Source organism: Nicotiana tabacum, chromosome 8 (genome assembly GCF_000715075.1).
Source record: "Nicotiana tabacum cultivar K326 chromosome 8, ASM71507v2, whole genome shotgun sequence".
Classification (NCBI taxonomy): Eukaryota; Viridiplantae; Streptophyta; class Magnoliopsida; order Solanales; family Solanaceae; genus Nicotiana; species Nicotiana tabacum.
The window spans coordinates 152,301,022-152,318,415 of NC_134087.1; positions in this window are offsets into that span (position 1 = coordinate 152,301,022).

The window sequence follows — 17,394 nt, forward strand, 5'->3', positions numbered from 1 at the left end:
AACATTTTACATGGATTTCAATCATACATATTAGTGCATTGAGTATTGCACCCTGACTGACTGAAGATGTGTGATATAATATACTTTTCACCACTATTTGTTGCCCGTCTCCTAGTCCTTTCCCCTCTCTATGCTATGAAAGATGCAGTAACAAGAGGAATGAGTGGTATTTCACAAGTAAATGTTTATAACTTTTTACATGGATTTCAATCATGCCTATTAGTGCATTGAGTATTACACCCTGACTGACTGAATATGTGTGATATAATATACTTTTCACCACTATGTGTTGCCTGTCTCCTAGTCCTTTCCCCTCTCTATGCTATGAAAGATGCATTAACAAGAGAAATGAGTGGTATTTTCACCAATAAATGTTTGAAACTTTTTACATGGATTTCAATCATGCCTATTAGTGCATTGAGTATTGCACCCTAACTGACTGAAGATATGTGATATAGTATACTTTTCATCACTATTTGTTGCCTCTCTCCTAGTCCTTTCCCCTCTCTATGCTATGAAAGATGCATTAACAAGAGAAATGTGTGGTATTTTCACCAATAAATGTTTAAAACTTTTTACATGGATTTCAATCATGCATAGTGCATTGAGTATTGCACCCTGACTGACTGATGATGTGTGATAAGTATAATATACTTTTCACCACTATTTGTTGTTTGTCTCCTAGTCCTTTCCCCTCTCCATGCTATTAAATATGCAGTAACAAGAGGAATGAGTGGTATTTTCACCAATAAATGTTTAAAACTTTTTACATGGATTTCAATTATGCCTATTAGTGCATTGAGTATTGCACCCTGACTGACTGATGATGTGTGATATAATATACTTTTCACCACTATTTGTTGCCTGTCTCCTAGTCCTTTCCCCTCTCTATGCTATTAAATATGCAGTAACAAGTGCCTACTGATAGTATTTAGAAAAACTATTTTGAAGCAGCTAATGCCCTACCCTATGCCATTCTGCTCCTTTCTAGCGTTCAAAACCTAGCGGAAAAGGGGGACAAACCAAAACGCGCTGCCAGCTAGAGATGTCCGAACGACAGATTTATCATTTGTTGTAGTTCGAGGGTGGCGAAATCAGCCCAAGCCCATTTGACCCCTCCAACCCACCCAAATTTTAATGGGTTGGGCATGAGATGCATTAGTGATGGGCTAGTTAAGGCACAACCCAACTAAACCCAATATTTTCAGCAGTCCAGATCAGGCCATAGTTTTAGCCTAAATTGACCCATGAATAGCCATTAATCATTTTTATACGTTCTCACTTTCTCTTCTTTCTTTCATCACTTTTAATTTTTTTTTAACTTGTACCCACAGTTTAAATAACTTCAGTTTTTTTTTTCTTCTTCGAGTAACAATGATTTTATATGGTGTTTGTGAACATATTTTAAAGTAGTTTATGATGTTTTACTGTGGTGAGCTGTTGTGGCGCTTTATTTTTACTATTGTTTAGGATTTCTTTTTTTTTTTTAATTGCAAAATGGGTTTGCTAGATTTATTGTTGTTTTGACAAATTGATGATTGTGGTTTGTTCTTGATGATTTTTGGAGGTTATGTTTCAAATTTGAGCTCATTTGGAGTAGAATTAGGTATTGAATCGTATATTGGATTGTTAAAATTCGAAGAACAAATTTCTGTTTCTGTACAATTTGCACTTCAGGCCTATTTGGCCTTAAGTGTATTTGAAATGCAAATTTTCACTTCACACTTGTTGGTGTTAAGTGCATGAAACCATTGGTTACACTTCAGACCTATTTGGCCTTAAGTGCATCTTAACTGTAAGTGTTCACTTCAGACTTATTGGCCTTAAGTGTAGGAAAACGTCTATTGCAGTTCAAACCTTTTGGCCTCTGAAGTGCAATTTTTCACTTTAGACTTATTGACCTTAAGTGCATGAAACCATTGGTTGCACTTCAGACCTATTTGGCTTTAAGTACATCTGAAGTGCAATTTTTTCACTTCAGACTAATTTTTTATAACTTCAGACCCTATAAGTCTGAAGTTGATCGTAAAGTGGGTAGGCTTGCAAATTTTTTTGCAAAGTGGGTATATGTTCAATTGTGACCCGAGAACCGGATATAGATGCAAAAGTCCCTTTGTTTAGCCCATTTTGGCCCAGTCCATCATAGCCAATATAACCTTTGGGCATGGTTGGACACTGATCCATTTAGTGATTCAGCCAATCTTAAACCGCCCAACTTCAACCCAAACCGCGCACTTGCTACCCCTAGTTCAAATGTAATATGTGTAGTCTTTGTCTTTGATTCACAGAAGAGACTGTTCTAACAGTTCAAAAATGTCTACATCCGTGATTTTGATCCGTGTATATTTTAGGCCTTTGGAGTTTGACTGAGTACAGATGTAATCTGCTGATGAGACATGTGAAAATCACATCAAAATTAGTATTTTAAGATGTCTTACTAGTTAGTGTTAGATATGGATTGGCAGAGTGTGTGTATATACTATTTTATGAGAGTGTATACACTATCTTGTGAAACATCAAATGGAAGTGAATATTTGGGACTTCTCGAAATAGGGGGTGTTATATAAAAATATGATTGAGGAAGTATGTGACCAGTTCTCTAAAGGTTCTTATCAAATAACATATTTATTCACGGAAGCGTGCTCATTGATATTTGTCGATCGAATGATTGAAGAATTACATGTGATTGGAAAACTCAAAGCATTCATTTGTTACTGGAGACTAGAGAGTAGTGTCAACTCAATGTCCGCTATGTAGTATGCACGTCGATGATTTTCTCTGTTATTATTATTCTTTTTTAAAAAAAAGAGAGAATATAATTGTTTACCTCGAAAATACGAGTAACAATTAAATTTGATTTATGGTTTTAAAGATATGTGATTTAGTTCAATACCAATTAATAATCAAGAAATATGAAGTAGAGATGAAAGAGATAAGTGAATCAAATCAATGTTACTTGACAGTGGTGGCCTCGAGCTTAGTGACTTCGAGATGGACTTAAAGCAATAAGAACAATTAAGTAAGAAAAGTAAGTAGAAATGGCGTGGGATAGCCACTTTTTAATATGGTATTTACTTTTTATCCAGTGTTTTTAATGTTGAGCAAAAGTAGCCACTGCTTTCTTAAAATTAATATGAAAAGATATTTTTACCCTTTGCTGTGTAAATATTAAGGACATGGTGTCCGGTAACTCATAGCAGAGACTGACCTCTAATAACTCATTGCAGAAATTCCAGCTCACAGTTGTCACTGGTAATCCGAATTAAAATTTTTTGCATACAAGAGAAAATGGAAGATTCTGCAAGTTACGAGAAGAAAATTCAAGTAGAAATATTAAATTGGAAAAGCAACCGCAGATCTGAAATTTTTTTCTATAATTTTCTTATGTATGAAACGAATCAAATTGGAAATGTTAGAAAGTGGTGAATTATATGAAACTGAAATTTTGATCGCATGCAATTATGGTGGTAGATGATTTCGGTTTGTGATTTCCGTGATGTATTTTTGGTTTTCTGCTACGTTATGGATCGTAAACTTACAGTTACAAATTCAAAAGTTAAAGACACTTGGTCCTGAACTTAGACTTACAAGCTTAAAAGTTAAGGACACTTGGTCCTGAATTTAGACTAACAAGCTCAAAAGTTAAGGACAATAGGTGATGAACTTACACTTACAAGTTCAAAAGTTAAGGACAATATGTCCTGAAGTTCTGAACTTAGACTAACAAGCTCAAAAGTTAAGGACAATAGGTCCTGAACTTAGACTAACAAGCTCAAAAGTTAAGGACTCTTGGTCCTGAACTTACATTTACAAGTTCAAAAGTTAAGGACACTTGGTCCTGAACTTAAACTAACAAGCTCAAAAGTTAAGGATAATAGGTCCTGAACTTAGACTTACAAGTTCACAAGTTAAGGACTAATAGTCCTTAACTTAGAGTTACAAACACAAAAATTAAGGAAGGTGGTCATGAACTTCGAGTTCCAAGTTCAAAAGTTAAGGACATGTAGTCCTGAACTTAGAGTTACAAGTTCAAAAGTTAAGGACATATAGTCCTAAAGTCCTGAACTTAGAGTTACAAGTTCAAAAGTTAAGGACATTTGGTCTTGAACTTTATGAGAAGAAGGGTGTTTTCGTCGGGGCAGGTAAAGTTTATTAAAGCAGTGGCTAAAGACTAAAGATATTTTAAACAGTGGCTTAAAAGTAAATACATGTGTTATTAGTGGCTAACCGTGCACTTTCCCCGAAAAGTAAAGTAAGAGTAGTAAAGCTAAGGACAATTGAACAATAGGTAAAAGGGTAGAGAGTATATTCTTTTCTCAATGATTAGATGATCTTACAAATGATTGGGGTCCCCTTTATATAATAGGGGAACCCTAAATAAGGAATATTTCTTTTTACAGTAAGAAATATTCTTGGTACAGCTGTCTAACTGCCTAGTACGGAATCTTACAACCCTATTTCGGGATTTTCGCCATGACTTTGGGGACGTGGCAGGAATCTAGCTCATTTTGGTACAAATCCATAACAGTACTATTTTGGGGTCGAGCATACTTGACCCCGGTATTCCTCGAACTCCCATCTCCGGGCATTGCACTCTGACTTCGAGCTCAAGTCTGGTCCGCCGGTCTCGAACTCGACCTCGCCCGGACTCGAGCCTAGGATGGACCCTCAAGCCTATAAATCGGAGGCATACGATTTTGACCGTATACAGATAGTCCCCACGTTTCTTAGAATAAGATGATAAGAAACGATTTGAACCTCGATTTTCCCGAGCCTCTTACGATGACGTCATGACCGTGACGTAGGCACTTGAAGTGATCGAAAATGTCATATCAGCGCGCTAGCACTGGTTGGCCACTAGCGCCGCTGAACCGTCGTCGCCTTTCTATAAATATGAGGCTACTCTGTTGAACAAAGAGCTGTACTCATTTCATCTTCATTTACTTTGATTCTTTCCCTTTTTTATTTCTGTTTCTAACCATCTATTTCCATGGTTCGAACCTGCGGCCTCCTGGTCGCATGGCAACAACTTTACCAGTTACGCCAAGGCTCCCCTTTTCAAAGCTCCGATTTGAAACAATGAGAGAAGGGCACAAAATCCTTCCCGCATCATAAAATGTGTGAAGTTCACACTGCCGCTCATCTCTTCTTAACTTTAACCTGGTGGGGCACTTTATTCCTTTTTCTTTCCATGGAGTGAGGTTGTACTATTATTTACTAAATTTTGCATCCTACACCGGTACAACGTCCCAAGGATGAATATTCTTGGATCATTGCTCGTGCATGTTGCAACCTTTTTTTGTTTTTTCTTGTGATAGAAGGTGAAGCTACATCTTCTTGTCTTCCCTTCTAGTCCTGTTCTTCTGCCGCACTTTTTTAACAGATTATGGCCAAAAATTTCAATAGAATGCTCAATCCCCGCCGCTAGAAATAAAGTTACATTTATCGAGGGTTTTCTGCCTTCAATTTCTTCAAGCACACAAACATTTCCAAAGATCAAAATGGGGTCCCCGGGAAGGAGGTTCCCGAAGATGCCGCTCTCGAGGACGTGGCCCTAAAAGTAGATTAGGTTCTTGGTTTTTGTTTTTTGCATATTTGTTCATGTTTAAGGATCCTTCATGGATGTTGTAAATATATTTTGTAACCATCTGTACAAAAGGATCTATTTGTCTCGTTTTTGGCTCGTGTTGAATTCCATTCCGTCTTTATTTGTGAAAAATTTGATTGCATAACTTTGGTGATTAGTCCGAATACCGGTCTCAGAACATAATAAACCCTGAGGTTTTTAATCGATCAATATAATACCCCTTAAGGTTTTTGTTAATCCTCGAGCTAAGCTCAAATTGATTTGATGCGAGCTCGGTACATCGGGACTCCTGAGTCCGAGTTGAGTGAGAGCAAGGTTTCGAATTTGAAATAAAGTTAGCCCTTAGGCTTCGTAGACAGTCCCTGAGTGAGAATTTTCTCAAAATCGGGTAGCCCGTTGGATTAGTGGTCGAGTGAGCACTTGCTCGAACTCGAAATAAAGTCAGTCCTTAGGCTTTTTTATAGTCCCCGAGTGAGAATTTTCTCAAACTTGGGTAGCCCTTGGGCTTAGTAGTCGAGTGAGCACTTGCTCGAACTCGAAATAAGACGATAAGAAACAACTTGAGTCTCGATCTCCTCGATGTCTCGATCATGGTGCCGATCTCGTGATGTTAGCGTCTGAAGTGAGTGAAAGGTCGCGTCAGCACAGTTTCCAAGGTCATTAATTAGAGGCGGCTGATGGTCGGCCTTTTGGCTTCCCCAATATGCTTAAGTGACTTCTATAAATAGGCTAACTTCATAATTTTGCAAACTTTACTTCTCAATTCGTTGCCAAATCTTGCTAGTTCTTTCAATTTCCCTGAAACCATACTTTTCTCAATTTGTTCTTTACTCCATCAACAACCTTTTCTTCTTCACTTGCTCTATAATGGCTAAAACATCCAAAACCGTTCCCAACAAGAAAAAGCCTCTTCGTCATCACGGCCATCCAGAAGTAAACCGGTGGTGCCACCTCGCATCGAGGAATGTATTCCCCCGCCGTGTGAAATAACATCCGATTTCATTGAAAAACCTGTATTGACTCCAGGCCAATGTGAGCCCATGTCTCGATATATATGTTTGATAACCAAGTATGAGCTTGAGCAGGTAAAGAAGGATTGCAACTGGGATGACAAAGATGTAGTTATTCCTTCCCAGAAGAGGACATTACTACCCATAAAGCGGGGTACTTAAGCGTGTACACCTACCCATTTACGCTGGGCCCGGCGAATCCAGCTCTAGGTCCCATAGATCCAGTTATTCTCGACTTCTGCCAATGATACCAAGTGACGCTTGGTCAAATCTACCCTTCATTCTGGCAAATTGTTCATTTGATCAGATTCTTCTCGAGCTAGGCCGAGGGGATGCCTTTCACCCTCGACCATCTAATCAGGCTGTACAAACCTTGACTATACCGAGGTGGCTTGATGAAACTGCAACGCTGATCCTCAAAATCTCTCTTCTCCAGCATCGATGAGAACAAAGACCGATGATAGATGAGCCGGTTTGTCCGAGTCAGGACCTTTGACCTGATTCCTGCTGAGAGAATGCCATTTCCCGAGGAATGGAATACGAAACATAAATACACAGTAATAACTTTATACCTTGCTTCCATTTTTCTTTCATGGTTTTATCTTTTTTTTCGATATAACCCCTTTCCGATGGTGCAGCTACCGCTTGGTTTCCTGGAGAGGTCCTGGACCTCGAGGGTTGGGTCCGTAAACTGGCCTCTACTTTTTCATATGTGGAGTGCTACTGGTGCGATTTAGCCAAGGGCCGATGGGAGGCAAAAAACCACGGTGAGTTTTCTTGTTTGCTTACTTGTGTTCCTCAATGCAATACTTACTTCATCTTTATGCAGGCCTCGGAGAAGCTTTTGAAATACGGCCGCCCCCACCTGGTGAAGAAGAGATCTCGAAGCCTCCCAAAGAAAAGAAGAGAAACAAGGGGTCGTCTACAAATACCCCGAAGCCGAAGAAGAGCACGGTTCGAAAGCCTAAGGCCGATACTGTTGCCTTATCTCTGGAAACGTCTCAATGCCTCCAGGACCAGGAAGAAGAAGAAGATGACGACTACCTATTGGTAGCTCATAAAAGAGGAAGCACTGGTTCTTCGAAGTCTACCGAACTGGTGGCGGTAGATGCGGTTCATTCTAGGACCGAAGAAATCTCTGAGGGGAGCTCAAGTAAAGTCCCCGAGCCATCGGGTAGCAAAAAAGCACCTCATTTCGGAGGTCATTTAGAAGGTGAGACCGAGGGGCCCGGTCCCGAGCCCCTTCAAATAAAAGAGAACACCTCGAGTGGATCACTTGGGGTAATAAATATGGATGATTTGCCGACTGGCCCTGAATTCTCCGAGGGGAAATTCCGAGATGCTCGAAATATGAAATCTTCCGATGTGGGGACGAGCCACAAAGGGCATGATATCTTTCGAGAATGCCTAGTTGGGATCGAGGATGGCCCTGACCCAGATGCTTCTTTTATTTTTGATGAGGCCCGGCGGCTCTTCAAACAAGTAAGTTTTTGTCTTTTGAAATTACGCTTGTACTGTATCTTTGTTGTTTTGAGTCTAACCTATCCCTATTTGTGAAGGTCGTCGTGCTCCATAAGAAAGCATTCTCCAAGTCCCGAACTGAGCTTGCTCGATGTGAGGCCGAGCTTAAGAAGATCTCCGAAGAAAGGGACAATCTTAAAATCCTCTATGTCAAGAAAGAGGTGGAGATCAACGATCTCCGAGTTGAATTGACAAAGGCTTGTCAAGAACGGACCGAGCTTGTTGAAAATGTAATATAGCCTTTGAGGTCCTGTTATGCACTTGTTTGTAATGCTTCAATTTCGCAGTTTCAACAGAAGGGCGAGTTGGTGGAGCAACTTTGGGAGGAGCTTAAGATGAAGGAGGCCAAGACCCTGGGGTGGAGGCAAGGCATGAACAATCTCGCCTCAGAGAAAGAAACTCTTCAAGAGCAGCTGACTTCACTCAAATGCCAGTTTCAAAGGGTGAAGGAGGAGAGCCTAGCTCGAGGCTGCGAAATCGAGGACCTTAAAGCTAAATTCGCTGTTGAGCTGGCCAAGGCCAAATCTGACACTGAGGCAATTATATCTTCGTACCGAGCCGACGCTGAAGCAGCTAATACACAGGCAAAGGAGATCTCCGCTGCTGTTGAAGTCAGGTTATCGTGTACACTTGACCATGCTAGGTGACAGTCTCGGAGAGAAACCCTCGAGGAAGTGCATGCTCGTCGCTTTGATCTCTCGGCTGATATTGAAAAGGCTAAAACTTCGGAAGAGGAGGACGCAACTTTTCTTTCTAATGACAAAGATTCAGCCAGTTGCTCTGACAGTGGGGGAGACGAAGATGAAGGCCCTGAGGATAAGGCTCTCAAAGACGTAGCTCCCGAAGGAGATGCAGTTGTTGAAGATGCAACCCCGGAGTAGTTTTTAGGTTTCTTTATTTCTCCTTAGTGTCTTTTGTGTAAGGACCCCTCGCGCGTATTTTTTAAATATCCTTTGGAAATACAAAGGAACTCTTTGTTTCAATCTTGGCTTGTGATGAATCCCATCTTGTCTTTATTTATGGAAAATTCAATTGTACAACCCAAATGATCAGTCTGAGTATTGGTTTGAACTAAGAACATAATGGACCCTTAGGTTTTTTATTTATTGACATAATGACTCTTAAGGTCTTAGGTAATTCTCGAGCTTAAATCACCTGGATACAAGCTCAAGATGCCAGAATTCCCGAGTCTGAGTCGAGTGAGAACGAGGTCTCGACCTCTATATGTTTCGGCCCTTAGGCTCCTATACATCAACCCTTAGGCTCTTTAAGTTGGGCCATTTCGGCCTCTAAAATAGCTATAATTTTTACCTCTTTCCGGCAAAAAGACTTAGTAAAATTTTTTGTATGCCTTAGCATGTGTTTTTTGTACCAGTTTGGGTTTTTCGAAGGTTCGACGTATCAGAACCTTATTAGTAATTTGTTTGTGTAAATATAAACAAATACCTTTTGAGGTTTTTCCGAAGGCTGATGTTATCGAAGCCTTTTGATTATTCGAGGGCTGAATTTATCAAAGCCCCTTAGATTTTTCGAGGGTTGAATTTATCGAAGCCCTTTATATTTTGCTTTTGCCGAGGGTAGCCTGATTTAACCGGTTTCTCAATGTTTGAAGGCCTTTAATTTATAGCGGAAGTCGGATGTCTCTGAGCCGCATTATTTTGGCAGTAGACTTTTTATATGACCGTAGTCTTTAATATGGCCGTATCCTTCGGGTATGTCACTTGGATTTGTTTCCCGATAACCTTTCGAACTTGTCCGAAAAGTTAGTCCCCAAGTATATTGGCCTTGGCCTTGGCCTTTGTTTCGAGGGGGTGCCTCTTTGAGGTCTTATGAGTCCGAGTTTGCAATGACTCGGATGTGCTGACTGTCGATGACTGTCCCCGAGTATTTCGGGGTGCATTTGTGTTTTGGCTCTTGAGCCGCTTCCCGTAGGATTGTAAATGTAGAGCTCGTATAATAGTAAACTTCTTTGAGACACAAAGTGTTTTTGAAATAACCAGAATGCTTCTTCAAATAATTGATACTTGCGTACATGTTTTGCCGTCGGGGCTCGACTATTCTATATGGACACAGTTCATTTGACCGTTTGGCCCATTACAAAGTTCTCCTATCGAGGCCCTCTTAGGCGTGAAGTATTTTCCTCAAAAATACAACCTCCGAGGGTGATGCCCCCAGTATTCGAGGTTGATTGAAAAGAAATCTTGGATACTATTGAGTTCTCCTTAGGTAGCACATAGTTGTTGCCTCATTATAAACCTTGCCGGTAAAACCCATTTGGGACAAAATCCGATCTAAGGGAAAAATAGTGCAACACATGCTTTAAAACCTAAGGCCTTCGTGTAAAAAATGATGCCTTCGAGATCGTATGCCTTCGATAGCTTCGATCGAAGATATGTAATGAGTTAGTTTTAAACTCAAATGGACAAAAGGATAAAGTCATACTTTAGCAGTAGTACCGTTTGAGCAATGATATATTTCAATTGTTTGGCAGTTGTTCACCTTCCATTGTGCTAAGTTTGTAAGATCCTTTACCAACAACTCCGAGGACTCGGTACGGTCCTTCCCAATTCGTGCCCAGTTTCCCTTCATTTGGGTCTCGAGTATTGAGGGTGACCTTTCGTAGAACTAAGTCCCCGATTCCGAAATGTCGAAGGTTGGTTCTTCTATTGTAGTATCTTTTGATCCTTTGCTTCTGTACGGCCATCCGAACGAGCGTCGTTTCTCGCCTTTCATATAACAACTCGAGGCTAGCATTCATGGCCTCGTGATTTGATTCCTCCGAGGCATGGCGAAACCTGGAGCTGGGTTCTCCGACCTCGACAGGGATGAGGGCCTCAGAGCCATATACTAGAGAAAATGGGGTGGTCCCCGTTCTAGACTTCGATGTTGTCCGATATGCCCAAAGGACCTCGGGTAAAACTTCTTTCCATTTCCCTTTCGCATCGTCCAATCTTTTCTTCAAGTTTTGAATGATAGTTTTATTTGTTGAATCGGCCTGTCCGTTTCTAGTTGGATGGTATGGTGTCTAAAAGATCCTCTTTATTTTGTGCGCCTCGAGGAACTCCGTCACCTTGCTGCCTATGAATTGCTTTCCATTGTCACATACAATCTCGGCAGGTATCCCGAACTGGCATATGATGTGGTCCCAGATGAAGTCAATAACTTTTTTTTCTCTGACCTTCTCGAAGGCATATACTTCCACCCACTTAGAAAAATAATCAGTCATAAACAAAATAAATTTAGCTTTACCTGGGGCAATTAGTAGAGGGCCGACTATATCCATTCCCCATTTCATGAAAGGCCACGGGGATAAGACCGAATAAAGTTGTTCCCCGGGCTGATGGATCATCGGTGCAAATCGTTGACACTTATCATATTTTTTGACAAATTCCTTAGTATTTTTTTTCCATGCTATCTTAGTAGTAACCTGGCCTGATAATTTTGCAGACCAAAGATTCGACACCAGAATGGTTCCCACAAGTGCCTTCGTGGATTTCTCGTAGAACATAATCGGTGTCCCCTGACCCTAAGCAAACCGCCAATGGTCCATTGAATGTTCTTCGGTACAATATTTCATCTTCATCTAACACAAACCTAGCAGCCTTGGCTTGTAGGGCCCTCGATTCTTTGTGGTCCAATGAGAGTTTTCCACTCTTCAAATAGTCGACATGCTTATTCCTCTAGTCCTACGTTAAACTAGTTGAATTTATCTCGGCATGACCCTCTTCAACCATGGACCTCAATAATTGGACGACAGTCCCCGGGACGATGTCATCTTCTTCGATCGAGGATCCCAAATTAGCAAGTGCATCGGCCTCACTATTTTGTTCTCGAGGCACATGATCCAGATTCTACTCCTTGAAGCGGTGCAAAGTTACCTCTAGCTTGTCCAAGTACCGTTGCATTATATCCTCTCGAACCTTGAAACTTTTATTCACTTGGTTTACCACCAATAAAGAATCGCTTTTGGCCTCGATGACTTCTGCTCCCAAGCTTTTAGCTAGCTCAAGATTTACAATCATGGCCTCATACTCAGCCTCATTGTTAGTTAATCTTGGAGTTTTGATAGATTGCCTAATGGTATCACCCGTGGGTGGCTTCAAAACAATGCCGAACCCGTCCCCTTCACATTCGAGGCACCGTTTATAAAAAGGGTCCATACCCCCGATGTTGTACCCGAACTCAATAGGAGTTTTTTCTCTACTTCGGGTACGAAGGTTGGCATAAAATCGTCCATGAAATCAGCTAGGATTTGAGACTTGATGGCCATTCGGGGTTGATATTTGATATCGTACCCACTAGGTTTGATGGACCATTTGTCCAATCAGCCCGATAGCTCGGGCTTATGCAAAACATTTCAAAGGGGGTAAATGGTTAATAAAACATATAGGATGACATTGAAAATATAGTTTTAACTTTCGAGTGCGCTTATCAATGCAAGTGCTAATTTTTCTAAATGAGGATATCTAGTTTCAACATCTCCTAGAGTTCGACTTACGTAATAAATAGGAAATTACGTACCTTGCTCTTCTCGAACTAGTACCCCACTTACCGCTATCTCGGACACTACCAAGTATAGATAAAGTTTTTCATCTACCTTCGGGGTGTAAAGCAAAGGCGGACTCGACAGATATCGCTTTAATTCTTCTAAGACTCACTGACATTCTGGGGTCCACGCGAAATCCTTTTTTCTTTTTGATCAAGGAAAAGAACTGGTGACTCCGATCCGACGACCTCGAAATGAATCGACTCAAGGCAACTATTCGCCCTGTTAGCCTTTGCAAGGCCTTCACACTATCCACAATCGTGATATCCTCGATAGCCTTGATCTTATCGGGGTTGATTTCGATACCCCGATTTGATACCATGAAGCCGAGGAGCTTACCCGAGCCAACTCCGAAGGCACATTTCTCTGGGTTCATGTTGTATTTTCTCAGGATTTTGAATGTCTTATGCAAATAAGTCAAATGGTCCTCTGCGTGCAGAGACTTAACCAACATATCATCAATGTAAACTTCTATTGTTTTACCTATTTATTCTTCAAACATTTTGTTAACTAGGCATTGGTATGTAGCTCCTACATTTTTTAATCCGAAGGGCATTACGTTGTAACAATAAATCCCAAATTTAGTAATAAACAACGTCTTTTCCCGGTCTCCCGGGTTCATCTAAATCTGATTGTACCCAGAGTAGGCATCGAGAAAGGTTAGAATCTCGTGGCCGACCGTGGCATCGATCATACGATCGATGTTGGGCAGTGGAAAAGAATATTTTGGACATGCTTTGTTCAAGTCCTTATAGTCTACACACATTCTAAGTTTGTTTCCTTTTTTAGGAACTACAACTATGTTGGCTAACCACTCGGGGTACTTTACCTCCCGAATAGATCCTATTTTAAGAAATTTGGTTACCTCGTCTTTTATGAAAGCATGCTTTACCTCGGACTGAGGCCTCCTTTTTTGCTTCACCGATTTGAACCTGGGATCGATGCTTAGCCGATATGTGGTTTTGGTGGAATCCCTATCGTATCTAAGTGGGACCAAGCAAAGCAATGCATATTATCAATAAGAAATTGAATGAGTTTTTTCCTGAGTTCGGGGGTTAATCCCGTTCCCAAGTATACCTTTCTCTCGGGCATGTACTTGATCAAAATGATCTGCTCCAGCTCCTCGATAGTTGATTTGGTTGCATCAGATTCTTCGGGAACGATGAAGGTTCGAGGAGTAAGGAAATCCTCATCTTTGTCTTAGATTACCTATTGCTCCGACTCCATCTATGCTGGAGGTGGTGATTGCTATTTGGCCGCCTTCTTACCTCTAGTGCTCCACTTCTTCGAGGTTGAAGGCTCTGGAGTCAGCACCACTTCCTTGATTGCAAACATCTCCTTTGCAGCATGTTGCTCCCCGTAGACTGTTTTTACTCCTTCCTCTATTGGGAACTTCATCATCTGGTGAAGAGTTGAAGGTACTGCCCTCATGTTGTGTATTCACGGTCTCCTGAGGAGTGCGTTATACCTCATGTCACCCTCGATGACATGGAACTTCGTATCTTGTATGGTCCCGGCTACGTTTACTGGCAAGATAGTTTCTCCCTTTGTTGTTTTGCTTGCCATGTTGAAGCCATTCAGGACCCGGGATGCAATTTCTGATCTTGTATGCCGAGTTGTTCTACGACCCTCGATCTGATTATGTTTGCTGAGCTACCTGGATCTACTAAAACACGTTTAACTTGAATTTTATTCAAAAGGATAGAGATCACCAGGGCGTCGTTGTGAGGTTGAGATATGCCTTCTGCTTCCTCGTCACAGAATGATAAGACGTCCTCGGGCACATAGCTCCGAGTCCGTTTTTCTCTAGTGATTGATACTTTGGTGCGCTTGAAATTGACTCCGCCAATGATCATGTGGATTACATGTTGTGGTTCTTCTTGCTCAGTTTTCCTTGCATCCCTTTCCCTGAAGTGATTCTTAGCTCGATCACTTATAAATTCTCGAAAGTGTCCCTCGTTGAACAACCGAGCCACTTCTTCCCTTAGCTGCCTGCAATCTTCCGTTCTATGACCATGTGTGCCATGATATTTGCACATCAAGTTCGTGTTCCCTTGAGAAGGATCAGTCTGTATTGACGTGGGCCACTTGGTGTCTTTGATTCTCCTAATAGCTGAGACAATCCCTGATGCATCTTTGCTGAAGTTGTACTCTGATAATCGAGGAGCCTCGGCGGGATCGGTGTGCTTATCGAACCAGCTTTTACTCATGAGTCCCCGAGAACTTTGACCTCGATCGTTTCTCCGATCGCTTCGAAGAGTGTTGTGGATCGGGCCCACTGTTCCTTCGATCGGCATATGGCTGATACCATTATTTGTTGAATCTCGATTCCCGGTCTGTGTCCCTCGGGGGCTTGGCTGCGAATCTGTTAGGATGAACTGAACCCAAGGGGGCTCCCAACTGGTCATCATCGACCCTACTTTTTGATTGGTAACGATTGTGCACATCCGACCATGTCACAACTGGATATTCGATCAATTTGTGTTTCAACTGTCGAGATGCGATCGAGCCCCTTTCATTCAGACCCTGCATAAAGGCCTGTACTACCCAATCATTGGAGACCGGTGGTAATTCTATTCTCTGAAACCGGGACAAGAACTCCCTTAGCATCTCGTCGTTCCTTTGCTTTATTTTGAAGACGTCTGATTTTCTCGTGGCCACCTTTGTGGCCCGGGCATGTGCTTTCATGAAGGCATATGCTAACATAGCAAATGAATCAATAGAGTTATGTAGACCTTGGATCAAATAACACTGAAGCATCTCTATCACAAACCAGAACCGTACCTATAATAACTGCATCTAAAGCCTTAGCCTCGGGCCTGGCTGGGAGAGCATAACATCGGGGTTGGGCCCCACCACCCTGAACTACCTCCCTGGGACGACCTGCAGCTGGCTGGCCTCCACCTCTGGCGGCCTGAGCTCCACCTCTAGGACCTCTACCTCCACCTCTAGCACCTCTACCCCACCTCTAACTTGCTGGGCGGTCTGTGGAACATCTAGTGCGTGAACCATAACACGAGAACCCTGATGTGGAGAACTGCTCGAAGCTCGAGGAAAATACCTAACAATGTGCCTCGGGTCGCCACAAGTAAAATAAGCCCTCGGTTGCTGGGGCTGGCGACCCTGAAAACTCTGAAGCGGTGGTGCACTGATAGGTGCTGGTGGCACACTGAAGGACTGCTGATCTCACGAAGATAACAACATAGCATGAACTTATGTAGCAGATTCTACCAAGGAGAAGCAATATACATGAACTAAGCACAAGATATCATATTCGAACATAACAATATTGCGCCGTGTAATCCGATCCAAAACAATACCATTGTGGTGAGAAACCCGATCCAATGGCCATATTATTGAAGCGTATAATCCGGTCTAATTATAGCATCGTTGCAGAGTGCAACTCGATCCAATGTACCAAACCACATTGGAATGCCCATGGAGCAATTACCTCATACTTACTAACCACATGTATAGCAATAATAAGCATGATAAATTGCATAACTATAACATTTAGGGATTATATCTATGATGAATTATGATAATTAATCAAATATAAGTTGGAATTACTAACCTTTGAAGTTGGGGTAAAAATCTTCTAAAACAGTCCCTCTTACGCAATTTAGGTCTAAAAAATGGAGTAAAATGAACTAATCTTGAAACCTTTCCCCTTATTTTAGTTGCCGATGTCAAGGTACGACAGGTTTATCACAGGTCCGATACCGCAAGCACAATAGATAAGGCTCATAGGTGTGATCATGCATCGATACATATGTCCTTTGCAAAGGTGATACCCGTATTCGTGACCGAAGTCGCGCAGATGCGACATTACTCTAGCGTCAAGCCCCTTCGCAAGTGCGAACCAACATCATGCAGATGCAGCCTCGCACCTGCGCACCAGAGAGTCACATATGCGACACTCTGCCTGGCTCCCCTTTCTCGTAGATGTGATCCTACCTACCACAGGAGAGAGACCTCGCGCCCACACACATGTTCATCAGGGGTGCGATAACCGCAGGTTCAACAACAATAAAGCACATGAAAAATGTTCGGAACCAATTGAAAACTCACCCAAACTTTTCTAGGCCCTAAGCCAAATATCCTAACAAGTATATAAACTTTAAATAAACTCGCTCGAAGGCTCAAAACATTAAAATAACATTAAAAATCAAGAATCAACCATCAAACCAAAATTCAAAGTTCATAATTTCAAATTTTCTAACTTTCACATATAAGCACCAAAAAGGTCTCGAGTCACCTAGGAGCCAAATTAAACATACAAGTCCAACATCATCATACGAACCTACCAAAATCATTAAAATACCGATCCAAGATTGTTTACCAAGAATATTAATTGTAGCATTAAACTCTAACATTGGAATTTCTCTTTCAAAACACATCTAAACCTTCCAAAAATACAAACGGGCCATATACACAAGTCATAAAATATCAAATGTGATTTAGGATATTGGATATAGACACAGATACGAAAACTCAATTGACTACACATTTGCCTCGAGAATTACTAAGGCACTCATTATACCAGAGCATCTAGTCATTTAAACTCAAGATTAATGATGCATGTCCTAGGTTAAATAAAGTAACCAAAAATATATTTTAGGTTAATCGAATATAACTGATTTTTCAATTTATCCACTGATCAAGTATTCGAACGAAGTACTGATCAGGTGAGAATACTACATCCACACGCGTTATACGAAACTATAGAT